Below are 27,774 nucleotides of genomic sequence, written 5' to 3'. Positions count from 1 at the left end.
GAGACAAATCCGCACTGGTCAGTGTGGATCAGTTGTGGGAGATAGGGGAGTAAACGGTGGGCCAGGATTTTGCTTAGGATCTTGTATTCTGTGGCTAAGAGTGAACTATCCCTTTGGTCGGTTTAGGGAGGGAGGGAGGGAGGTGGTGACCAGGGCCTGCATGGTGGAGAGAGGGAGAGCGCCGGAATCGTGGGCTGTTTAGTATAGGCGTTCCAGGTGAGGGGTTAATTTATCCGAAAAGGTATTGAACTCTGCAGGGAGGCCATCTAGATCCAGAGCCTTATTACGTGGGAGTTCTTGGATGGCTGCCTTGATTTCAGCCTTGGTGATGGGACTGCACATATCTTCCTGGGCCGCATGCGTGAGTTTGGGATAGGCTTGGCCGTTCAGAAAAGCTGCTATGGGCTCCTCCTCTGAATTACCAGAGGCATGGTATACTGCTTCATAGTATTCTCAGAAGGCCAGATTTATTTTTTGCTGTGTGTTAACTATACTGCCATCCGACAGGGCTACCTCGTGTATAGCGGTAGGAGGGGCCCATTACTCAACAGTCGTGCCAGGAGTGTTCCCGATTTATCCGCCTCTGCATGTTTGTACTGGGTAAATGATTGATAATCTATTACTCGGAGTCGCTCTAGAAGTTTAGTGTGTTGCATCCGCACCTCCTGTAGTGCGTTTTTCTTTGAGGGTTCGCTGACCGCCTCTTGTTCTAGCTTGTTTAAAGTGTCTTCCACTGATTTAAGATTACTGTGGATCTCTTGTCTGGCCCCCACAGTTGTACCAGTAGCGACACCCCTGATCACTGTCTTAAACGCGTCACACTCTTTAAGGCGTGAGGAAGCCGTGTTGGTATTTTTATTAAAATTATTTGTGATGGTCGACGCTATAGTATCACGGAAAACCGCATCTTCCAGCATCTGCGGCCATAGCCTCCAGGTAGGAACTGGAGTGGGGACTCTTCCCCCAGGATAGGGTGATCTCTAGTGGGTTGTGATCTGAAAAGGTCTTCCCTAGATATTTGGCATGTGAAACCTGGGTTGCTATGGAAAAGGAGCATAGTATCTTATCTATTAGTGTGTGTAGTTGGTGAGGCGGGGAGTAGAAGGAATATTCGCAACTGTTTGGGTTCTTAAGGTGCCAGAGATCTCCAAGTGACCAACCTGCCACCCACATACGCAAGGATTCTGCCTGTCTAATGGAGACAGCTCCCTGAACGGGGGGTGAGAGCGGTCTAGTTGGCCATCCAGGACTGTGTTGTAATCTCCCCCTATCACCCACGGGTAGCCCACCCAGTCTGTCAACCCTGTGTTGAGGCTTGCTTGAAATTTGCCCTACTCGTAATTTGGAGCGTAGATGCTGCAGATGACTATGTGTGTACCGTCTGGTGTGCCATGGATCATGACATATCTGCCATGTGTGCCAATGCACTACTCCAGGGCCTCGAAAGGGACCCTGTGTCTGACCCTCCATCCGGTCGCTCGTGGACTCCGGGTTGTCAAAGAAGTGCGATTTTTGATCATAGATAATCCTTAAACGGGCCGGAAATAATAGAGCATATTTGAGATTCAGGGCTCTAAGTTTCTTTTTAAGTGTTTGGTTGGAGGCTTCTTCTGCGTTGGACCAGGACTGTGTAGTCTGGGTATAGCGAAATCCGGTGATTTTCGTACTGTATAGGGGATTTTTCCCTTGCCATTTGGAGCAGGGTGTCGCGATCCCTATAATTAAGTATACAGGCTATCACTGGGCTGGGGAAGCACCTGTCACTGGTCTCCCTGAAGGGATTCTATGCGCCCTTTCAACACAGAAGAAATCTGAAAGGCCCTCTGGGGCAACATGTTTTCACAGCTACTGTTCCCCGAATTGGGTGGCGTTAGGGCCTTCAGAGCGTTCCGGCAGGCCTATAATTCGAACATTGTTCCTTCGTGCCCTACCCTCGGCGTCCTCCACCCTGTTCTGGAGGCCGGACACCTGCTGCTGTAGCTGTGATAGTTGTTCTGAATGTTCCTTGTGCTGTTTCAGCAGTTCGGTCAGGAGTTGTTTATTCTTCTTCACTGTGACGGACAGCTTATCATGGTCTACCTTAAGGAGCATGAAACCAGTGGTCGGGGAGCCTATTTGCTGCTCTATTGCCTTCTGCAACTCCCTCATCTCCTACAGGATGAGGTCCAACTTATCCGATGCAGTTTCCATGTTGGTTGGTGGAATGCAGTTCAGTGAGGGTGTATGGGTGGCTTGATCTGTGTCCTCTCGCAGTTGCAAGCTCGCAGAGGCCATCTCCGGTGCCCTTCCTTTTGTGCGTCCCATGGCCTGGTGATCAATGGGGTGCGTCGCTCTCTCTGCCCCGAGATTTGGTCAGAGGCTATAGTGTCACCAGGTAAGTAAATGCCGTGGGCATTCGCTGAGACTAATCCAGGCATTGCAGCATGCCGCAGCAGGTTTGTGCACACTGTTTCAGGGGAGCCAGAGTGGAGGCAGGTGTCTGCGCATTCCAGCTAATTATTTTGGGTGCAGCTTTGGGCAGGAGGACCCGGGGTCAGCCCCACCTGACAGCCGCGCTCGCAGACTGATGCAGGGGGGGCACCCGCCTTAAGCAGCCTCAGGAGGAACGAACTTCAAGGGGGTCCCCAGAGCCTCTGGCCAGGTCGTGTAGCAAGTGGTCCAGATGGGCCAACAGTCAGTGTAGTGTTGCCACTTCAGCCTGGTGTTTACTTTACATGCAGGTGCAAGCCGAGGGAAATGCCCTCCTAGGCAGGGCAGGGCCGCCAGCAGTCTGTCCCGCAACAGCCTCCAGGGACCTCCTGTCCAGATATCTGCTTCCTGGCTGGTGTACTCAGCTCCTGGGAGACTGCCGACGTGGCGGGCGCAGCGCTCCCACGGCAGGCAGTCCGGCGATGGCCCAGGCCCGACAGGCTTCCGCCCCCCGCAGTCGCGGGCAGCCGGGGCCCAAGTGCCGAAAGAGACCCGCCCGCCGGAGCACTGCACAGCACAGCTGGCACACTCGACTCACCGCAGATAGGGTAACAGACCAGGAACCGCCTCTCGGTCAAGTGCTCCACGGGAGATCAGGGGGGGGGGGGGGGGGATCAGTCTCGCTCCGTTCGGAACTTTGGTCCCGCGATCACTGCAGGCGGGGGCCACTGTAGGAGAGTAGGATCTGCTTCACATGGGTACCCCCACTTTTTGCTGGTGTTTCACTGTTTTTCGACCTTAGTCTGGCTGTGGCCCTGCTAATCAGGACCACAGCCCAGCTGCTTCCTCTCTAAAATGGTGTCCATGTACATTAGGTACATATCTAATTGGATTCTGGAGTGCCTTATATGCCCCTAGTATATGGTATACTATGTACCTAGGGCATAGGTACCTCAGAGGCATACCAGGGGCTGCAGCATGTATTATGCCACCCCTGGGAAGTACTCCAAAATGACACCACAGGTCTGCTACTGCAGCATGGGTAAGGGTGTGCTTGCACCCCTTACTGTGGTATAGGCTACCTATATCACTACCCTATACAGACACATATAAACCTATAAGCCACTCCTATGGCAGGCCTTGACAATCCTGAAGGCAGAGTGCTTGGTTTTATGTGAGAGGGTGCCCAAGCATGAGCTGAGCCCCTCTGCAGCATTCGGAAATATTTCCTTATGGCTGTTCTGTGATACAGCCATACCATATACTCTTAAGTGCATTATACCCTTGCGGTAAATTCTAACTTTGGAATGGCTGCATCAAAACATGTTGTGTTTGGTATCAAACATCTTGGAATACTAACCCCCCCCCCCCCCCCCCCCACCACCAGTTCTGGCGGTGGGGGTAGCATTCCACCCTTCTAGAGGGAGAGACATGTTCACACTGGCTAAACCCGGTAGGACTTTCCTGAGCCCTGGCATCACAAAATGGATGCCTCTGCCACAGACACGGGTCTGGCCTCCTGCTGCTGACTGAAACTCCGGCAGGGGAGGCCTGGACAATAGGTTTCATGTCGAGGGGAGGTGTCCCCACCTCCCCAGACAGGCTGATGTGTATTAGGGCTGGGCGGGAGCACTCTCTGGTGCTTTGAAGTCCTGCACTTGGGGCACATTTGGTGTCCCTGTGCATACTCCAGTTCAAACCGGTTGCAGGGGCTACCTGCCCCTGCTCTGGCGCGAAACTGGACAAAGGAAATGGGTGTAACCACCCCTCTTTCCTGGCCCACCCATAGGTGGAGCCTTAGAGTTAGTCCATCCCCTAAACTTAGTATAAGTATAGTAATCCAGTCCCTAGGACTTTAGATTACCCTGGACGAACCTCTGCAACATATATCCTGGACCTTCGACTTTCTATCACGACTAGAAGATGGAAGAAATCTCCCTTGGGGTCAAGGAGTGACTCCCCTGCTAGGCAGGCACCAAAGAAGCAACTGACCGGTCTGCATTGCTGAAGCTCCCACGGGACGCCGAAGTCTTTGCATCACCAGAATGGATTTCCAAACTTCCCCGAGGCTACCCTGAGTCCACAACAAAGCTGAGGCCCATGGCTATCGTGGGTAACGTGGAACTGTGACCCCTGGACACCGTGATCTTTTGCAGCAAAACTACCTTCCTGGTCATCCTCGAAGTTGTGCTTTGGGCACCGAGTAGCCACAGCCCTGAGCACCTCCTGCACCGAAGATTGTTGGCCTCCACTCCACGAGTGACCCGTGGGCGAGCTTCAAGTGCGATCACTCGAGGCCCCTTTGCGATCACTAGCCCGTTGGCTAGCAGGTCCCCACGAAGGCAACTCCACTTCTGCTTGGGCTTTTCTGGGTGAGTCCATCAGACCTTGCTTATCTGCACCGCAGTCCTTTCTCTGCATTCCTGTGACTTGCTGTTGCCAAGGCTTGTTGGATCCTTTCTGGTTGCCGACACCGCAGCACTCGACAGACTCCGTGGGACAGCTCGAATCCAGCACGTGGACTTCGTTGACGCCTCCTGGACGTCGTGGCTGAAGAGTCAAGACACCCATCAACTCACCTGAAGCGCCCGATATCTGTGGGCATTGGTCCATCCTGCCCTAGGTCACTGGCTAGTGACCCAGACTCTGTCCCCTTCTGCTTTCAGGTTCCTTACATCCTAGATCCAGGCTTGGATCTCTCCGAACACTTCTCTTCACGGCAGCAGCAGTTCTTTGCAGGCTTCCATTGAAATCGACGTTGCGACCCGACACCAAAAGACACCTATGCACCCGGCTTCCCTGGGTGAGGTAACTCGAGTATTCCGGTGCTCTTGTGGGTGCTAGCCCTAGAACTGTCTAAGTCCAAAAGGGTTTGGTCCTGACTCGATTAGAAGTGTCCCTAATCTTTAAAATTCCAACCGCGACATTCCCCATAGAAGATAATAGGAACCAGCGGTTGTGTTTTCACACTGCATACGGCTCCCGTGGGTCCCCTGTGTCACTACCTTGGGTGGTTCTTTGGGGTCTCAGCGATTCTAGAGGTAATAGGCCTAGTGCCTATTACAGTCGTGGTTCTTATACCACTTTTTTGGTATATGGTTTGGTACGCCCCTAGGGCCCAAACGTGTATTTGTGCTTTTACTGATGCTTAAACACTTGTAACTAAAGTACTTCGAACTCCAGTCTCATAAAGAGACTAGAGGGGTGTGTTTTATCCTAAATACATATATTTTGAATATATACCTGGTGTGGTTGTCTTTTCATTTGATCATTCAAGAGATTATAGACTGGTAAAACAAGCTGCTTTACATTCCTTCAAGACTTAGCCTGGAGGCTGCTCTCCATAGCTACCACTTGGATAGCTTTCACATAAGGTTGTCTTTAACCTATCACCATAAGGGGTTGTTTGGACTGATACAAGGTGCCCACTAGAACTAGTGGACAGCATAGATCAGGCCACCTTCTCACATTGGTGTGCAGCGTGTGGGATTCCAGCTTGCTATTGTTTTACCAGATAATCTCAATTGAATGGATCAACTGAAAACCACTAAAGGTACCTGAGGTACATATAATATCAAGTTTAGCTACAGTAAGTTCTACTGAACTTAGAGTTGTGTGTTAAGGGATAGCACACCCTTTCTACAACTCAAGAGAGTTTAGTAGGCCACACTAGTGTAGGTAGTGCAATACACCACACCACACTAGTGATGTCTAACCAGCCAGGAAACCCTACCCGGAACCAGTGAGCTCCTTCCGTATAAATATGAGGATCTCACCTTTGTTCAGCTTAGGTCCCTATGTACCCTTAGGAAGCTGAAGACAGGCAAAAGCCCATCCACCCAGCATCTCATACAGATACTGAAACTGGATGATATCACAAGTCCTAGTGGGCCTGTAGATGTAGACAGTGTGGGTGGGACAGCACCTGAGGGTGGGTCTAGGGTGTGAGAAGTTGGCCTGATATGTAGTGCTCACTATTCTAGTGATCACTGTGTATCATTCCAAACGACCCTTATTGATGATTGGTTGCAAGTCAACCTTATAGACCAGCTATCCTAGTAGCGTGGATACGAGCAGTCTTAGGCTAAACTCTAGAGGGCGTGTTAAGCCAGCTGTTTACCATCACATATACCCCTTGAACACCAAGTGAAAGGACACCACACAAGTTGTTATGAAAATAAAAGGATATTTATTTATAACAAGACTACCCTGGCTCTTTATGAGTCAGGGAGCTAAGCACACTACAAAACTCTTAGGAAAATACTTCAGTTGCACAATTTACACAAATGCCCGAGGGGCACGAGAAACCATCTACACTAACAGTGAAATGCGAATGGTTAGAGTCTGGAGGTACTGATTCCGGAGTGTTCCGATCAGTGGGACTAAACGAAAAAGGAACTGGACACTTGTAGAGCGAACCTGCGATGGAGCACCGAGATGCTCGAGTTACCTAGCCCGGAGGCTGCGGCTGCGTGAAGTTCGGCAAGATGTCGGGAGTCCTCGTGTAGTCTCAGGAGCCTGAAAGAAGAAGTTGCTGGCAGGCGACCAGTGACGATGTTCAGAGCGATCCAAGCCTGGATCGGTGATGAAGGAAACCTGAAAGCAGAGGGGACTCAGTTCTCAACCGCTAGCCAGCGATCGTGTGGGTACCAGGGGGGTACCGGCTGAAGTCACCTCGACCAGGTGAGTGGGTGACGTCGGACTCGGCTGTTCCTCGGACCAGGAGGCGCGGCGGCGACCAGGATGGAGGGCGAGCTGTCCCACGAAGGTGTCTGCTGTCGATGATGCTGGGCCCAGGAAGGGGCAGCGGATCTTGGCAGTGGCAACCCAAGCGGGGGAGTCAAGATGGCGTCGGGAGTGGACCAGGAGGGTCCGTGGTACTCCTCTGTTGAAGGGGAGAAAGAGCCAGTCTGGAGCAACCAGACCGGTGATGCAAATAATCTTGGAGCGTCGTGAAGAGGGCCACAAGCCGGTCGGCAAGTGGTCGGACAACGCTGGGAACAGCAAGAAGCGGAAGGGCCCCCACGCAGATCTCGTGGATGCTGGGGAGACAGACTTCGATGCTGGAGCTGCTCAGGGTTTAGGGCTTCTCAAACCCTAGGTGCACTCACTCAAGGGTCCCTCGGTGGGCGTGCTAGATAAGCGTCGTGCAGGTTCTGAAGATAGCCGGTCCCGCAGGTCTCGTCACACCTACGACTCTCAGCTGGGCTGATGAGGTAGGTAAAAGGTCAGAGATGGCAGGGAACTCGGGTCTCGTCGAGCTGGGCAGTCTTGATCCGTAGGAGACGTACAGCAAACCGCAAGCGCTTAGGTGGTGCCTGCTGGTGCAGGGTGGCTACTCCTTAGCCACAAGGGAGAGTCTTCAGAAATAGTCAAGAGTTCCTTTCATGGAAAGTGGTTCGTGATTCGGAGTTACCCGATTATCTGATTATCCAATTTGGGAAGGGGACTCGCTCCTACCTTTATTCTAAGAAAAGGGGCTGGCCCGTGACTAGGTTCTACCTATGGGTGGAGCCAGGAGGGGGGTGGTTACACCCCTATCCTTTGTCCGGCTTCGCGCCAGCTCAGGGGCTGGTGTGCCCCCGAAACTGGTTTGAGCCGGGCTATGCACAGTGAGCACCGGGGTGCCACTTGCAATCACCTTCCTTTCAGCCCTGCCTACCTGGGATACACAAACCCTGTCTGGGATGGTGCTAACACCGCCCTCGACAGGAAACCCTTTGTCCAAGCTCCCCTTGCTGGAAGGTCCCCCAGCAGCAGGAGGTCAGACTTGTGTCTGGTGGCAGCATCCATTTTGTGATGCTGAGGCTTGAGTCAACTTTAACCGGGGTTCAAGGTTACTTCCATGTCGTGTCCCTCTAAAAGGGGGGAATGCTAACCCCGTCGCCAGGACTGGCGAGGGGTTCGTATTCCCATTCGTATGACACCTTACTCGACATGTGTAGGTGATGTGATGCCAAAGTTAGCAAATAACCGCAAGGATTATAATGCATTACAAGTAGTTGGCCCGCGTCACCATGGAACGGCTATTAGGACTTGGTTCCGCAAGCCGTCGACGGGCTCAGCTCGCGCCAGAGCACCTGTCCCACATGATTCCCTGCACTCTGCCTTCAGGATTGATAAGGCCTGCTATAGGAGTGACTGATAGGAATCCATGTGTCCATTTTAGGGTTTAGGTGTAGGAATACTACACCTACAGCAACGGGTGATTACACCACGTGGCCCCAGCTGTCGTGCAGCCAGTTGTGTCAGATTTGGGCGGCCATTCCAGGGGCGGCATAATACATGCTTCAGCCCCTGGTAGGCCCTGGGTACACCGCTGCCCTGGATACCTGTGGTATGCTGAGACAGGGACTGACAAGGCGGCCCAGTTCCAATTAGTGGATGCACCTAATGTACATGTGTGTTAATTTCGAGAGAGAACAGCTAGGCTGTGGGTCTGATTGGCAGGCCCACGGCCGGAGAAAGTCGTAAACCAATGAAGCAAAAGCAAAAAATCTGGGTGATCATAGGATTGCAGACCCTACTCTCCTACATGACCCCCCCCAAACTTTGGGACAATAAGCTAACCTTGACCAGGTGAGTCTTCTTGCTCTAAGTGGAAATACCTGGAGAGCCCATCTGCATTGCCATGATCAGTGCCAGGTCTATGCTCCACTGTGAAGTCCATCCCCTGTAGGGAAATGGACCACCTAAGTAGTTTGGGGTTTTCACCCTTCATTTGATTTAGCCACAAGAGGGGCTTATGGTCGGTCTGAATCTTGAAGTGAGTGCCAAACAAGTATGGCCTCAACTTCTTCAGGGCCCAAACCACAGCAAAGGCCTCCCTCTCAATAGCTGACCAATTCTTCTCTCTGGGGGTCAGCCTCCTGCTAATAAAAGCTATGGGCTGGTCATGACCATCAAAATTCAGTTGCGATAGAACAGCTCCCACACCCAGCTCCGAAGCGTCTGTTTGGACAATGAATGGTTTGGAGTAGTCTGGACTCTTTAGGATAGGTGCTGTGCACATGGCCTGCTTTAGGAACATCGAATGCCTTCTGACAGCTTGCTGTCCACTGAACTTTTTTTGGCATCTTTTTACTTGTCAGGTCGTTTAGCGGGGTCACAATGGATCCATAATTTCTGACAAATTTCCGGTAATAACCAGTCAGGCCCAAGAAAGCTCGAACCTGAGTCTGGGTGGTTGGAGGAGCCCAGTCCTGGTTGGCCTGTATTTTGCTCTCCAATGGTTGAACCTGGCCTCCACCTACAAGGTGGCCCAGGTATACAACCTGTGTCTGCCCTATCTGGCACTTGGTGGCCTTGATAGTGAGGCCTGCCTTCTGCAGGGCCTCTAACACTTTCCTCAGGTGGACCAGGTGATCCTCCCAGGTGGAGCTAAAGACAGCGATATCGTCCAGATACGCCGCACAGAAGTCGTCCAACCCAGTGAGAACTCGATTCACCAGCCTTTGGAAGGTGGCAGGTGCATTTTTCAAACCAAAGGGCATTACCACGAACTGATAATGCCCACCCGGGGTAGAAAATGCTGTTTTGGGCTTGGCCTCCTCAGCTAACCTGATTTGCCAATACCCAGCTGTCAGGTCAAACGTACTTAAGTAGTTGGCCGAGGCCAACCGGTCGATAAGTTCGTCTGCTCTTGGTATCGGGTGGGCGTCAGTCTTAGTGACCGCATTGAGACCTCTGTAGTCCACGCAAAACCTCATCTCTTTCTTACCGCCCTGGGTGTGAGGTTTCGGCACGAGCACTACGGGACTAGCCCAGGGGCTGTCCGAGGGTTCAATGACTCCCAGCTCCAACATTTTCTGCACCTCTGTCTTGATGCAGTCTCTGACATGATCAGGCTGCCGATAGATTTTACTCTTTACGGGCAGACTGTCCCCAGTGTCGACCTCATGGGTACACCACTTGGTCTGACTGGGTGTCAGTGAGAACATATGTCGAAAGGATTGAAGAACCTGTTTACAATCCTCTTGTTGATGTCCAGAGAGGCTGCCACAAAAGACAACACCGTCTACTGATCCATCGTCAGGGTTCTGAGAGAGCAGGTCTGGGAGAGGGTCACTCTCCTCCTCCTGTCCCTCATCTGTGGCCATGAGCAAGCCCATGCCCTCCCTGTCGACATATGCCTTGAGCCTGTTTACATGGAGCACCCTGTGGGGGCTCCGGGGAGTTCCCAGGTCTACCAAGTAGGTGACCTCTCCCTTTTGCTCAATGATCGTGTGGGGCCCAGACCATTTGTCTTTGAGTGCTGCTGGGGCCACTGGCTCCAGCACCCACACCTTCTGTCCAGGCTGGTACACAATCAGGACAGCCTTTTGGTCGTGCCAAGCTTTCTGTAATTCTTGGCTCGCCTCCAGGTTTTTAGACGCCTTTTCCATGTACTCCGCCATCCGCGAGCGGAGACCGAGCACATAGTCCACAATGTTTGATGCCGGCTTTCTGAGAGGTCTCTCCCATCCTTCCTTTACCAAACAAAGGGGTCCCCTTACAGGATGTCCGAACAGAAGCTCAAAAGGGCTGTAGCCAACCCCCTTCTGCGGGACCTCTCTGTAGGCGAACAAGAGGCAGGGTATCAGGACATCCCATCTCCGCCGAAGCTTTTCAGGTAGTCCGTGAATCATCCCCTTTAGGGTCCTGTTGAATCTCTCAACAAGCCCATTGCATTGTGGGTGATAGGGTGTGGTGAACTTGTAGTTGACACCACATTCCTTCCACATAGCAGTCAGATATCCCGACATGAAGTTTGCACCTCTGTCTGAGACGACCTCCTTAGGGAAGCCCACTCTGGAGAACACTCCAAGTAGGGCCCGTGCCACCACAGGTGCTGTAGTGGTCCTAAGGGGAATAGCTTCAGGATACCTGGTGGCGTGGTCCACCACCACCAGTATAAACTTGTGCCCTGATGCTGTCTGGGGTTCCATTGGTCCGACAATGTCGATCCCCACCCGTTCAAAGGGTACCCCCACCACTGGTAGTGGTATGAGGGGGGCCTTTGTCGTGCCACCTGACTTGCCACTGGCTTGGCAAGTGACACAGGAGCGGCAAAACTCCTTCGTATCTTCGGACATGTGGGGCCAGTGAAAGTGTGGAACAATTCTGTCCCAAGTCTTATTCTGGCCTAAGTGACCTGCAAGGGGAATCTCGTGGGCCAAGGTGAGAAGGAAACCTCTCAGAGACAAGGGGATGACCAGCCTCCTGGTCGCACCAGGTTTGGGGTCTCTTGCCTCGGAGTACAGGAGTCCATCGTCCCAGTACACTTTGTGGGTACCTGTGGCGTTCCCTGCAGCCTCAGCAGCGGCCTGCTGTCTGAGGGGTTCAAGTGAGGGGCAGTCTAACTGTGCCTTCCCCAGGTCTTCCCTGGAGGGTCCCCCTGAGCCCAGAACCTCAACCTGACCAGGTTCGAGCTCTTGCGGCTCAGTTTCCCTCAGTTCTTTAAGGTCAGCCTCCTCGGAGACTTGATCCACGACCTGGGGCAAGGGGGAAGGCGAAGCCTTACCCTTACTGCTCCTTTTCTTGGAAGGTGTCTGGTCCGTTCTTCCAGGATCCAGCACCTGTTCAGTGGGGCATCTTTTGGCCTGTGACCTGGTCACAGCAAGGACATGTGCTGGCAAGCCTAACATCTCCATGTGAGTCCTCTGCTCCACTTCTGACCATTGTGACGTTTCCAAATCATTGCCCAACAGACATTCTACGGGGAGGTCTGAACTAACCACAACCTTTTTCGGGCCACTTACCCCTCCCCAGGAGAAATCAACAACTGCCATACTGTGATTGGTAGTGACGTTGCTGGCATTGGTCACTAGGTAACTGGTACCTAGCATGATCTGTCCAGGGTCCACGAAGTTAGGCGTCACCATGGTGACACTGGCACACGTGTCCCTGTAGGCCTGAGCCACTTTTCCATTTATCAAAGGTGTCTGTCTGTATTTGCCCAAAGTATTGGGACTGGCATCAGGGGACATATCCATATCCCCTGTACAGATAAGGACGGCCTGAGTGAGCGTGCCGACTAAGTCGTCACTCCCCTCGGTTCCCAAGGTTAACCCAACTAATGCCTTGGGAGGCGCACTACCACTGCTGACTGTACTAGGGGGCGCAGGTGCCTTAGGGGCTGCAGTGGCAGGAGTTTGCCCTCCTTTCTTGGTGCACTCACTAAACCAGTGAGTCTTACTTTTACAGTATTGGCACCACCTTTTTGACTGGCCTTCTTGAGTCTTCTTCTTCTGTGAAGCCTGACCCCCACCCTCTTTGGTTTGTTGGGGACCTGTCGAAGACTTCTGGTCATTTTGTTCGTTCTTGTTACCCTTTTGGTCTGCTTTCTTCTGACCACCCTGGTTCTGATTCTGGTTCTGCTTGACCCTTGTTCTGACCCATCTGTCTGCCTTCTTTCCCAATTCTTGGGGAGAGGTCAGATCCGAGTCGACAAGGTGCTGATGCAACAATTGGTTCTGACAGTTGTTTAAAATCTGTTCTCGCATGATAAGATTGTACAATCCTGTGTAATCAGTAACCTTGCTACCCAGCAACCAGCCTTCCAAAGCCTTAGTGGCACAATCGACAAAGTCAGCCCAATCCTGAGACTGAATTTTCTGGGTGTCCCGGAACAGCACCCGGTACTGTTCCGTGGTTAAGCCGAACCCATCAATCAGTGTGTTCTTCAGGACTTGGTAGTTGTTAGCATCCTCAGCTCTTGTAGTGAGGAGCTTGTCCCTTCCTTTACCCTCAAAGGAAAGCCACAGTATAGCTGCCCACTGACTTGGGGGGACGCACTGGACAGTGCAGGCCCTCTCCAAGGCAGTTATCCACTTGTGGATGTCGTCCCCTTGTTTAAAGGGGGGCACTATTTTACTCAGGTGTCTAGTGTCTATACCCCTGTCTTTCTCTCTATTGAGAATGCTGCCACCAGTGGGATCTAACCCACTTAATTTCTGCTCTCGGGCCAAGGCAAGTCTTTCTTTGGCGAGGGCAAGTTCTTCCCGCTCGATCCTCAGATTGACCTCCCGCATCTTCGCTTCATGCTCCCTCCTCTGAGGGGGAAGTCATTCCTCTCTGAGAAGGTGCCTGAGAGACATGTGTATGAACCGATCTGCCAGAGCCTCTGGAGAGAGACCTAGCTCGTCCGTTCCCAAGGTTAAACCTGCTTGAGCGTGGGCCCGGGGCTCCCCCAGTTCCATTCTCATGCCTGCTTAAGTTGGTCCTTGTAAGCCTGCCGACTACCACTGGACCTTTGTCTGCCTCGTCTCCCGATAACTCGTCCTCGTCCTCCTCCTCTGTGTGGAGGTCGAGGTCTGGGTCACCGAGGGTTCCCTCTAAGGGAGGTATGTTCCCATCTGCACTGGGGGGACCTGGGTTAGAGGACCTCCTAGCATCGTACGCCTCTAAGAGACCTATCAGTATTGCGATGGTAGGGTTAGAACCCTGGTTTAGCTTCCTGGAGGCACACAGTTGTCTCATCTCCTTGAAGCTAAGAGTTGCATATCGTGACACGACCTGTGGAGGGTCACTGACCACTAAGGGAGTCCCTGCAGACTCTCCGTGGACCGACATGCTTTTCTAGTGAGGTGTAAGTGTTGCACCTACCTACACTATGGGTTTACCTACTGATCCCTTGCTAAGAGTTGTAGTCAGGGTGTGCTAAGCCCTGTTACACTACAACAGCCGGTTCAGTAGAACTCGGAGTATTCTAAGTTAAGTTATATGTACCTGGGTACTTATGTGATCTTTCACTGCGATATTCTTAGGATACGTGTGTGGTAAAACAACAGCAAGCTCAAATCCCAACCGCTGCTCACCAATGTGAGAAGTTGGCCTGATATGTAGTGCTCACTATTCTAGTGATCACTGTGTATCATTCCAAACGACCCTTATTGATGATTGGTTGCAAGTCAACCTTATAGACCAGCTATCCTAGTAGCGTGGATACGAGCAGTCTTAGGCTAAACTCTAGAGGGCGTGTTAAGCCAGCTGTTTACCATCACATATACCCCTTGAACACCAAGTGAAAGGACACCACACAAGTTGTTATGAAAATAAAAGGATATTTATTTATAACAAGACTACCCTGGCTCTTTATGAGTCAGGGAGCTAAGCACACTACAAAACTCTTAGGAAAATACTTCAGTTGCACAATTTACACAAATGCCCGAGGGGCACGAGAAATCATCTACACTAACAGTGAAATGCGAATGGTTAGAGTCTGGAGGTACTGATTCCGGAGTGTTCCGATCAGTGGGACTAAACGAAAAAGGAACTGGACACTTGTAGAGCGAACCTGCGATGGAGCACCGAGATGCTCGAGTTACCTAGCCCGGAGGCTGCGGCTGCGTGAAGTTCGGCAAGATGTCGGGAGTCCTCGTGTAGTCTCAGGAGCCTGAAAGAAGAAGTTGCTGGCAGGCGACCAGTGACGATGTTCAGAGCGATCCAAGCCTGGATCGGTGATGAAGGAAACCTGAAAGCAGAGGGGACTCAGTTCTCAACCGCTAGCCAGCGATCGTGTGGGTACCAGGGGGGTACCGGCTGAAGTCACCTCGACCAGGTGAGTGGGTGACGTCGGACTCGGCTGTTCCTCGGACCAGGAGGCGCGGCGGCGACCAGGATGGAGGGCGAGCTGTCCCACGAAGGTGTCTGCTGTCGATGATGCTGGGCCCAGGAAGGGGCAGAGGATCTTGGCAGTGGCAACCCAAGCGGGGGAGTCAAGATGGCGTCGGGAGTGGACCAGGAGGGTCCGTGGTACTCCTCTGTTGAAGGGGAGCAAGAGCCAGTCTGGAGCAACCAGACCGGTGATGCAAATAATCTTGGAGCGTCGTGAAGAGGGCCACAAGCCGGTCGGCAAGTGGTCGGACAACGCTGGGAACAGCAAGAAGCGGAAGGGCCCCCACGCAGATCTCGTGGATGCTGGGGAGACAGACTTCGATGCTGGAGCTGCTCAGGGTTTAGGGCTTCTCAAACCCTAGGTGCACTCACTCGAGGGTCCCTCGGTGGGCGTGCTAGATAAGCGTCGTGCAGGTTCTGAAGATAGCCGGTCCCGCAGGTCTCGTCACACCTACGACTCTCAGCTGGGCTGATGAGGTAGGTAAAAGGTCAGAGATGGCAGGGAACTCGGGTCTCGTCGAGCTGGGCAGTCTTGATCCGTAGGAGACGTACAGCAAACCGCAAGCGCTTAGATGGTGCCTGCTGGTGCAGGGTGGCTACTCCTTAGCCACAAGGGAGAGTCTTCAGAAATAGTCGAGTTCCTTTCATGGAAAGTGGTTCGTGATTCGGAGTTACCCGATTATCTGATTATCCAATTTGGGAAGGGGACTCGCTCCTACCTTTATTCTAAGAAAAGGGGCTGGCCCGTGACTAGGTCCTACCTATGGGTGGAGCCAGGAGGGGGGTGGTTACACCCCTATCCTTTGTCCGGCTTCGCGCCAGCTCAGGGGCTGGTGTGCCCCCGAAACTGGTTTGAGCCGGGCTATGCACAGTGAGCACCGGGGTGCCACTTGCAATCACCTTCCTTTCAGCCCTGCCTACCTGGGATACACAAACCCTGTCTGGGATGGTGCTAACACCGCCCTCGACAGGAAACCCTTTGTCCAAGCTCCCCTTGCTGGAAGGTCCCCCAGCAGCAGGAGGTCAGACTTGTGTCTGGTGGCAGCATCCATTTTGTGATGCTGAGGCTTGAGTCAACTTTAACCGGGGTTCAAGGTTACTTCCATGTCGTGTCCCTCTAAAAGGGGGGAATGCTAACCCCGTCGCCAGGACTGGCGAGGGGTTCGTATTCCCATTCGTATGACACCTTACTCGACATGTGTAGGTGATGTGATGCCAAAGTTAGCAAATAACCGCTAGGATTATAATGCATTACAAGTAGTTGGCCCGCGTCACCATGGAACGGCTATGAGGACTTGGTTCCGCAAGCCGTCGACGGGCTCAGCTCGCGCCAGAGCACCTGTCCCACATGATTCCCTGCACTCTGCCTTCAGGATTGATAAGGCCTGCTATAGGAGTGACTGATAGGACTCCATGTGTCCATTTTAGGGTTTAGGTGTAGGAATACTACACCTACAGCAACGGGTGATTACACCACGTGGCCCCAGCTGTCGTGCAGCCAGTTGTGTCAGATTTGGGCGGCCATTCCAGGGGCGGCATAATACATGCTTCAGCCCCTGGTAGGCCCTGGGTACACCGCTGCCCTGGATACCTGTCGTATGCTGAGACAGGGACTGACAAGGCGGCCCAGTTCCAATTAGTGGATGCACCTAATGTACATGTTTGTTAATTTCGAGAGAGAACAGCTAGGCTGTGGGTCTGATTGGCAGGCCCACGGCCGGAGAAAGTCGTAAACCAATGAAGCAAAAGCAAAAAATCTGGGTGATCATAGGATTGCAGACCCTACTCTCCTACATAGGGGTGGAAACTCCCCTGACCCTAACTCTAATGCTGACCAGACTGATGACAATGACCAGACTCTGGTGAACACAGATCTCCTGGATGAGGAGGAGGAGGATGACAACAATGCCACTTCCTTCATTCCTCATGGTAGGCCTGAAAACAGGGTTAGAAGGGATATGTCTCTGTCAAGGGGATCTATTCAGTCTAACTGCTCTATTGGAACCTCTGTTTCTTCTCACAGAGGGAGGGAAATCTCCCAGGAGAGGAGAGAGAGACTGCTGCAGTATGAGCAAGACAAGTTCAACCTCAGAAAGCAGCAGATGGCCGTAGACAGGGAAGCCCTAGAGCTCTACAGAGCTACTAAAAAGGAGGGACTAGAGTCCCTTGGTGGCAGCAATTTCCCTAGAGATAGGGAGTGGTCTTATGACCATAGAAACCTAAGTAAGATTGTCCCTCCCTACCAGAGTGAGGATGAGATCCACAAATGGATAACTGCCTTGGAGAGGGCCTGTAAAGTACAGACGGTCCCTCAAGGTCAGTGGGCAGCAATCTTATGGCTCTCCTTTGCAGACAAAGGTAGAGACAAGCTCCTCGCTGTAAGAGAAGAGGATGCTTACGATTACAAAGTCTTGAAAAGTGTACTGATAGATGGGTTTGGCCTAACCACTGAACAATACAGGTTAAAGTTCAGAGACACCCAAAAAGCACAAAATCAGGACTGGGTTGACTTTGTTGACTGTGCTGCTAAGGCTCTGGAAGGTTGGTTATTGGGCAGTAAAGTGTGTGACTTCATAGGATTGTACAATCTGATAATGAGGGAGCAGATTCTTAATAACTGTCAAAATCAGCTGTTGCACCAGTACCTTGTAGACTCTGATCTGACCTCTCCCCAAGAATTGGGAAAGAAGGCAGACAAATGGGTCAGAAACAGGGTGAGGCAGAAAGTACAGAACCAAGGTGGTGACCCTAAGAAGCAAGATTCCAAAAACTCTGATAAGGGTGGGGACAAGGGTAAAGACCAGAAGTCTTCACAAGGGCCCCAAAAATCTTCTTCGGGGGCGTTCACAGGCTAACAAAGGGAAAGGCCACAAGAAGCCCTGGTGCAAAATCTGTAAGTAGAAAACTCACTGGACCAGTGACTGCACCAAGGGTAAAGAAAATACTCCAACCACCACCAATGCCACTAAGGCACCTGTTCCCCCTAGTACAGTTACGATTGGTGGTGGGAATACCCAGAATAAGGGTGTAGTAAGGTTGACCCTGGGTTCTGAGATGGACTCTGGCCTAGTCTGAGTACCAACTCAGGCTGTGCTTGTCAGTGATGGGGGGCATGGATATGTCCCCCTTTGTGAGCCCCAGTAACCTGGGCAAATACAGACAGCAGCCTTTGATTAATGGAGTAGAAGCTTGGGCATTCAGGGACACACGAGCAAGTGTCACAATGGTGACAAAAGATCTTGTGGATCCTGGGCAGATTATACTTGGTGAAATGTACCAAGTGACCAATGCTAGCAACGTCAGAACAGACCATTCTCTGGCAGTTGTTCACTTCTCCTGGGGAGGGGTAACTGGCCTTAAGAAGGTTGTGGTAAGTGCAGACCTACCAGTACAGTGCTTGCTTGGCAATGATCTAGAGACTTCAGCTTGGGCTGAAGTGGAGCTCAGGACACATGCAGAAATGTTAGGGATCCCTGCACATTTCTTTACTGTGACTAGGTCACAGGCTAAAATGTCAAAAGCTGGACAGGCCCTGGATTCTGGAATAATGGACAAGGTGCCTCACAAGAGGAGGAGCAGTAGGGTTTAGGCAGAGCTTTCCCACCTGTCTCAGGATACTGATCAGTCTCCTCAGGGAGATGATCTTGAGCCTGCAGAAGGAACTGTCCCAGGGGAGCTTGAACCTGACCAGGTTGAGTTCTTGGGGACAGGGGGCCCTTCGAGGTCTGATCTGAGCCAGGAGCAGAAAACCTGCCACTCTCTTGAAACCCTCAGACTGCAAGCTGCTGATGAGGCTGGTGGGAATGCTAGTGGCTCCCATAAAGTGTATTGGGATGATGGACTCCTATACTCAGAGTAGAGACCCCAAGCCTGGTGCATCCAGGAGGTTGGTTATACCTCTGACGTTTAGGGGTTTCCTATTGACACTAGCCCATGTTATTCCCCTAGCAGGACACTTAGGCCAGAACAAGACTTGGGACAGAATTGTTCCTCACTTTCACTGGCCACACATGTCTGAAGACACAAAGGAGTTTTGTCGCTCCTGTGTAACCTGCCAAGCCAGTGGCAAAGCAGGTGGCACTACAAAGGCCCCCCTGATACCACTACCTGTGGTGGGGGTTCCCTTTGAGAGGGTTGGGATTGACATTGTTGGTCCCATGGATCCTCACCAGCATCTGGGCACAGGTTTATACTGGTGTTAGCGGATCATGCCACCAGGTATCCAGAAGCTATTCCCCTAAGGACCACTACAGCTCCTGTAGTGGCAAGAGTTCTCTTGAGTGTGTTCTCAAGAGTAGGTTTTCCAAAGGAGGTAGTATCTGACAGAGATGCAAACTTTATGTCAAGTTACTTGACTGCAATGTGGAAGGAGTGTGGAGTGAATTACAAATTCACCACACCCTATCACCCACAATGCAATAGTTTAGTTGAAAGGTTCAACAAAACCTAAAAGGGCATGATTAAAGGACTCCCAGAGAAGCTTAGGCGAAAATTGGACCTTCTCTTGCCCTGCCTTTTATTTGCATACGGGGAGGTACCTCCGAAGGGGGTTGGCTAAAGCCCATTTGAACTTCTGTTTGGTCACCCTGACAGGGGTGCATTGTGTTTGGTGAAGGAAGGATGGGAGTTACCTCTCAAGCCCCCAAAGCAAGACATAGTGGACTATGTACTTGGTCTCCGCTCTCGGATGGCTGAGTACATGAAAAAGGCAAACAAAAACCTTGAGGCTAGCCAGGAACTGCAAAAAGCCTGGCATGACCAAAAGGCTGTTTATCAGCCAGGACAGAAAGTGTGGGTGTTCGAGCCTGTGGCCCCAGCAGCTCTCCAGGACAAGTGGAGTGGACCCCACACTATTGTTGAACAGAAAGGGGAGGTGACCTACTTGGTAGACCTTGGAACCCCTAGGAGTCCCATAGGGTTCTCCATGTCAACAGGCTAAAGCCATATGTAGACAGGGCTGACATGGGCTTGCTCATGGCAACTGATGAGGGACAGGAGGAAGAGAGTGACTGCCTGCCTGACCTCCTCTCACAAAACCCTGATGATGGGTCAGTTGATGGTGTAGCCTTGGCAGGCAGCCTCACTGCCCAACAACAAGTTGATTTCAGACAGGGGCTCAATCAATTCAGACACATGTTCTCACTGACTCCAAGTCAGACTACCTGGTGCACTCATGAAGTGGACACTGGGGACAGTCTGCCTATTAAAAATAAGATTTATAGGCAACCTGACCATGTCAGGGACTGTATCAGGACAGAAGTCCAGAAAATGTTGGATTTGGGTGTGATTGAACCCTCAGATAGCACTTGGGCTAGTCCAGTGGTCCTTGTGCTAAAACCTCACACCAGTGGTGGGAAAAGAGAGATGAGGTTTTGTGTGGACTACAGGGGTCTCAATGCAGTCACTAGGACTGATGCCCATCCAATACCAAGGGCAGATGAGCTTATAGAAACTTTGGCCTCAGCCAAGTACCTTAGCACATTTGACTTGACAGCTGGCTACTGGCGGATCAGACTAGCTGATGATGCAAAGCCAAAGACCGCATTTTCTACCCCTAATGGGCACTATCAATTTGTGGTAATGCCCTTTGGTTTGAAGAATGCACCTGCCACTTTCCAAAGGTTGGTGAATACAGTTCACAGGTAGGGAAGCCTTTAGTGCAGCATATCTAGATGATATTTCTGTCTTTAGCTCCACCTGGGAGGATCACCTGGTCCACCTAAGGAATGTTTTGGAGGCCCTGCAAAAAGCAGGCCTAACTATCAAGGCTACTAAGTGCCAGATAGGGCAGAGTCAGGTTGTGTACCTGGGCCACCTTGTAGGTGTGGGCCAGGTTTAACCATTGCAGAGCAAGATCCAGACCATAATGGAATGGACTGCTCCCACTACCCAGACTCAGGTGAGAGCTTTCTTAGGCCTGACTGGGTACTATAGGAGATTTGTCAAAGGGTACGGCTCAATAGTGACACCCTTGAATGACTTAACTTGTAAGAAAATGCCCAAAAAGGTTCAGTGGACAGTTAGCTGTCAAAAGGCATTTGATGACCTGAAGCAGGCCATGTGTACTGCTCCCATTCTGCAGAGTCCTGACTACTCTAAAAAGATCATTGTTCAAACTGATGCATCTAAATTGGGTGTTGGGGCTGTACTGTCACAACTGAATGAAGAAGGTCAGGATCAGCCAGTAGCTTTCATAAGCAGAAGGCTGACCCCTAGAGAGAAACGTTGGTCAGCCATTGAGAGGGAGGCCTTTTCTGTGGTTTGGGCTCTGAAGAAGTTGAGGCCATACTTATTTGGTACTCACTTCCTTGTTCAGACAGACCATAAGCCCCTCTTATGGCTAAAACAAATGAAGGGTGAAAACCCCAAACTGCTTAGGTGGTCCTTTTCCCTACAGGGGATGGACTTTACAGTGGAACATAGACCCGGGAGTAACCATGCCAATGCAGATGGACTCTCTAGGTATTTCCACTTAGGACATGAAGACTCAACTGGTCAAGGTTAGTTTAATGTCCCTGCGTTGGGGGGGGGGAGGTTGTGTAGGAGAGTAGGATCTGCTTCACATGAGTACCCCCACTTTTTGCTGGTGTTTCACTGTTTTTCGACCTTAGTCTGGCTGTGGCCCTGCTAAAATGGTTTGCATGTACATTAGGTACATATCTAATTGGATTCTGGAGTGCCTTATAAGCCCCTAGTATATGGTATACTATGTACCTAGGGCATAGGTACCTCAGAGGCCTACCAGGGGCTGCAGCATGTATTATGCCACCCCTGAGAAGTACTCTGAAATGATACCACAGGTCTGCTACTGCAGCCTGGGTAAGGGTGTGCTTGCACCCCTTACTGTGATATAGGCTACCTATATCACTACCCTATACAGACACATATAAACCTATAAGCCACTCCTATGGCAGGCCTTCATAATCCTGAAGGGAGAGTGCTTGGTTTTATGTGAGAGGGTGCCCAAGCATGAGCTGATGAGCCCCTCTGCAGCATTCGGAAATACTTCCTTATGGCTGTTCTGTGATACAGCCATACCATATACTCTTAAGTGTATTATAACCTTGCGGTAAATGCTACCTTTGGAATGGCTGCATCAAAACATGTCGTGTTTGGTGTCAAACGCTTTGGAATACTACCCCCCCCCCGCCAGTCCTGGCAGTGGGGGTAGCATTCCACCCTTCTAGAGGGAGAGACATGTTCACACTGGCTATACCCGGTAGGACTTTCCTGAGCCCTGGCATCACAAAATGGATGCCTGTGCCACAGATTCGGGTCTGGCCTCCTGCTGCTGATCGAAACTCCGGCAGGGGAGGCCTGGACAATAGGTTTCCTGTCGAGGGGAGGTGTCCCCACCTCCCCAGACAGGCTCAGGCTGATGTGTATTGGGGCTGGGCGGGATCACTCTCTGGTGCTTGAAGTCCTGCACTGGGGGCACATTTGGTGTCCCTGTGCATACTCCAGTTCAAACCATTTGCAGGGGCTACCTGCCCCTGCTCTGGCGTGAAACTGGACAAAGGAACTGGGTGTAACCACCCCTCTTTCCTGGCCCACCCATAGGTGGGGCCTTAGAGTTAGTCCATCCCCTAAACTTAGTATAAGTATAGGAATCCAGTCCCTAGGACTTTAGATTACCATGGACGAACCTCTGCAACATATATCCTGGACCTTCGACTTTCTATCACGACTAGAAGACGGAAGAAATCTCCCTTGGGGTCAAGGAGTGACTCCCCTGCTTGGCAGGCACCAAAGAAGCAACTGACCGGTCTGCATTGCTGAAGCTCCCGCCGGACGCCAAAGTCTCTGCATCACCAGAGGTGGATTTCCAGACTTCCCTGAGTCCACAACAAAGCTGAGGCCCGTGGGTAACGTGGAACCGTGACCCCTGGTCACCGTGAACTTTTGCAGCAACACTACCTTCCTGGTCATCCTCGAAGTTGTACTTTGGGCTCCAAGTAGCCCCAGCCTTGAGCACCTCCTGCTCCGAAGATTGTTGGCCTCCACTCCACGAGTGACCCGTGGGCCAGCTTCAAGTTCGATCGCTCGAGGCCCCTTTGCGATCACTAGCCCGTTGGCTAGAAGGTCCCCACGAAGGCAACTCCACTTCTGCTTGGGCTTTTCTGGTTGCTCCAGACTTGCTCTTACTTACCCTCGCTGGGTGAGTCCATCAGACCTTACTGGTCTGCACCGCAGTCCTTTTTTCTGCATTCCTGTGACTTGCCGTTGCCAAGGCTTGTTGGGTCCTTTCTGGTCGCCGACACTGCAGCACTCGACAGACTTCGTGGGACAGCTCAAATACGCCTCGTGTACTTCGTCGACGCCTCCTGGACCTCGTGGCTGAAGAGTCAAGACACACATCACTCACCTGAAGCACCCAACATCTGTGGGCATTGGTCCATCCTGCCCTAGGTCACTGGCTAGTGACCCAGACTCTGTCCCCTTCTGCTTTCAGGTTCCTTACATCCTAGATCCAGGCTTTGATCTCTCCGGACACTTCTCCTCTTCACGGCAGCAGCAGTTCTTTGCAGGCTTCCATTGAAATCGACGTTGCGACCCGACACCAAAAGACACCTATGCACCCGGCTTCCCTGAGTGAGGTAACTCGAGTACTCTGGTGCTCTCGTGGGTGCTAGCCCTAGAACTGTCTAAGTCCAAAAGGGTTTGGCCCTGACTCGATTAGAAGTGTCCCTAATCTTTAAATTTCCAACCACGACATTCCCCATAGAAGATAATAGGAACCAGCGGTTGTGCTTTCACACTGCATACGGCTCCCGTGGGTCCCCTGTGTCACTACCTTGGATGGTTCCTTGGGGTCCCAGCGATTATAGTGGCAATAGGCCTAGTGCCTATTACAGTCGTGGTTCTTATACCACTTTTTTAGTATATGGTTTGGTACGCCCCTAGGGCCCAAACGTGTATTTGTGCTTTTACTGATGCTTAAACACTTGCAACTAAAGTACTTCGAACTCCAGTCTCATAAAGAGACTAGTGGGGTGTGTTTTATCCTAAATGCATATATTTTGAATATATACCTGGTGTGGTTGTCTTTTCATTTGATCATTCAAGAGATTATAGACTGGTAAAACAAGCTGCTTTACATTCCTTCAAGACTTAACCTGAAGGCTGCTCTCCATAGCTACCACTAGGATAGCTTTCACATAAGGTTGTCTTTAACCATTCACCATAAGGGGTTGTTTGGACTGATACAAGGTGCCCACTAGAACTAGTGGACAGCATATATCAGGCCACCTTCTCACAGTCGCCAACTCCCCAATTAAGTCTGGGCATCAAGCCCCCACATAGAATCTCAAGATAGTCCTCGCCAGACTTATGGGTCCTCCTTTTGAACCACTTCACTCATGCCTTCTGCAATTCATACTTGGGAAGGTAGCATTCCTGGTCGCAATCACCACCCTTAGACGTGAGGGAGCTTCAGTCTGGAAGAACCCTCCTTAAAAATTCACCCCAATAGACTAATAATTCTTATGACAGATCTCAAATTTCTCCCAAGCTGATTTTTCCTTTCACCCTTAATCATACTATTGAGCTTGTGTTCTTCCCTCGTCAGAGTCTGTGGCAGAGAGGGCTCTTCACTTCGTTGTTAAGAGAGCGTGTAATACATTTACAGAACAAAACCCTGCCTAAGACACAGCAGCTTGTTATCTCCTGAACCACACAACGGCTGTGCTCTCACTATGGAATAGCACGTTGGTAAGTCAAATGTATTAAGACCTGTTGCGCTAAAGCTAAAAGACATTAGCCTATCCCTTCCAGACCCCACTCTACCCTCAAAAAGGGGGCCTCAATGGCCTTCTTGGGTAACAATCTGATCGCCGATATCTGCGAAACATCTGTCTGGTCTACTCCGCACACTTTCAACAAACATTACTGTGGGGATGCCTTAGCCCTTCAACAAGCTAGTGTGGGCCAGGCTGGTCTTTTTACAGTTTAGTCTTCTGCAACATCCTCCGGCTCGCCACCGCTTAGGGAAGGACTGCTTTACAGTCTATGCACATGACCGCTAGACATGCTAGACAGAAAATGTTACCCTGTAAGCATCTGTTCGTGGCATGTTGTGCTTTAGATTCACATGCGGCCACCCTCCTGCCCGGAAGCCTCTGGATGTTCCAGATAACTTTCCTTCTTTCTTCGCATCGTTATCTTCTGTATCTCAACACTCCATCTCCATCCTCACCTGCCGTGTGGGAAAAACAATCTAACAATGCGTGTTACCAGCAGTAGGCGGAGTCAGTAGGCCTCATGACTCGTAGACTTATTTGAAGAAAAGCAAGTTGCGCACATCCGAGCCCAACATTAGATGGCAGGAGTGTGCATAGCATGTGAATCTACAGCCCTACATGCCACAAACCGAGGCATACAGCATAAGGAACACTTCCATTATTAAATATCGGTCTCATATTCGAGTCATTCCAATGCATTCACTGAGAACTGTACTTTGCTTTACTGCTTTTCACTGTCCACTTGTGCAATTAATTTTTAAGGACGTAGGTTCGAGACATCAGGTTCAGTAGGGATGTTATTTCGTTGGAATGTGTCTTTTAAAGATTCACTATACGTGGACTGTATCTACGATGGACATAGGTAATGATGCTAGTGTTGTACTGAAATCAGTGACCAAGCAGTAATTAAAGAGGCGTACATATTTTGGAACTGCCTCAGGCTGCATGTAGTAACCGATTAGAACAAGTATTTTACATGTTTATATGATTTTGTAGAAGTAATGTTCCTCTGTTAATGGAATAAACTATTACCAGTGTTACGTCGGAACCCCTTTCAGAGGACCATGGGGCAAGCAGGAGCTGGTAGGAACAGCTGTGGGGGTTCAGGCCTTTTACTCCCCATGTCCCGGGACATGCCCTACTATGGGTCCTGAGCAACAGGACAAGTACTACCCGTCCAGGGCTTGACTCTCAGTAGTGGCGCTAGTCGAGCAGTCAAAGGCTCTTCATGGGGAAGTCGGTGTGAGGCGTTCACATGCTTAGAACTCAACATAAAGAAAGTAGCATCAATAAGATCTTTGCCCCATCAAATGCCAGCTTTTGAAAAAAAAAATGAATATTTATTTTAAACACAAAAAACATGTATGACACGCTAAATAATCCCTACAGTCCTCTGAAGGATAGCGTGCTAGCACTATCTGGAGCAGGATTCCAGAGACCCTCTGCCCCTTGTAGTAGGGGTGGTTATTCCCCATTTGAATAATAGACACAACTCCCAGATGTGGCCCACCCTAGTCCCCGCGCTCCAAAGTCTATGCTGCACTCACCAGCGCCTCACTGCTAAGTTCATGCAAGTCCTCAGAAACCGGGATCACATAACCAATTTGTTGGCAGCCAGCGATACTAGGAGTACCAGGGCTACTTCGCGAGCTCCAGTCTCCTTATCGAGGGTCCTCCACCTTTTGTGGTATTTCTCCAAAGACGCGTCTGGCCTCCTGAGTCCAGGGACAGTCTGCTTTGGTCCAGCTGCAATCAGTGAGTGTTCTGTAGAGAATCCTCAGCATGAGTGTGAGACCGGCCTCGTGGCGTGGGCCCTCCCGACCAGCAAGTTACCCTACAACCACGCCGCACCTCGTGGACGCGGCCTTCCGGCTCCCGTGGGCCAACATTCCGAGGGCCGACCAGATCCCCAACACGCATGCCCGGCCGAGGGAGAGAGGAACCCCCCAAGCCAGACCAAGAGGCGCCGACCCGGTCACACCTCTGGTCTCTTCCCCGAGGGAGGTTTCGATCGACCACCAGGCCCCCGGTGAGCGGGCGCCGCGCCTGCTGGGCGTCTGGAGTCCCTCCCAGACCCACCTGAACAGATCAAAGGGGTGAGCGACAGGAAACACCATCACACCGCCCCCCCAGGCACCAGACCCCTCTCCGCGAGGACTTCGGACTTCAAAGAGGAGGGGGAGTATAACAAGGGGTGCTGATGGGACGGGGCGGAGAAGACCTGGACTGACGAGAGCCTGCTGACGCTGTCGCGGCTCGATCGCTCCCCGAACAGAAGAACGCTACCCGAACTCTGAACCATCTGAGCCCTGCTGACGCTGTCGTGGCTCCCCGAACTCTGAACCATCTGAGCCCTGCTGACGCTGTCGCGGCTCCCCGAACTCTGAACCATCTGAGCCCTGCTGACGCCGTCGCGGCTCCCCGAACTACGAACCTCCGGTGCCTGCTGAGTGACTCGCGGCCCGCTCCTCCAAGAGAATCGGCAGAGATTGCCGAGAGAAGCAACATCCCCTCAGCTCGAGGATTGAGAGCTGTGCGCCGGATACCTCGCAGAGACACTGTTTCAAAGACTGTCCCGCTACCCCTTTTTCCCTCTTCACGAGATCGCTGCCGCTTGTGGCATTAATTCTGCACCTGCCTGCCGGATCATAAAGATCCCTGACAACCACCGATAAAAGCATATTATCTTACAATGAATTACTGTGGATGTCCCTCTATCCGAAGAAGAGTGTAAGCGCAGCGTGTGCGATCCTAGGTACGAGACCCTTCCAGGAAGGGCCTCCCTGCTCTTGCTCGGCCTATCTCTGGGTAAGGTGGGCCTCCGGGTGGTCGGGAACGCATTCCGCAGCCTCCCCGGGGGAACGCCTTCCAACATTTGGTGGCAGGCGACGGGATCCGAGCCAACACCTAGAGATCGTGCAGTAAACGGCTTACGCACTACCAAGGAGAATGGAAGGAGAAACTTCCCTAGGTGCCGCAGGCACCAACCCGAGCACGGCATTCCAAAAGGACCAGTTAGAATCTTATA

Source organism: Triturus cristatus, chromosome 8, assembly GCF_964204655.1.
Source record: "Triturus cristatus chromosome 8, aTriCri1.1, whole genome shotgun sequence".
Classification (NCBI taxonomy): domain Eukaryota; kingdom Metazoa; phylum Chordata; class Amphibia; order Caudata; family Salamandridae; genus Triturus; species Triturus cristatus.
The sequence above is the reverse complement of the archived record's forward strand: the minus strand, read 5'-3'. Positions refer to the sequence as shown.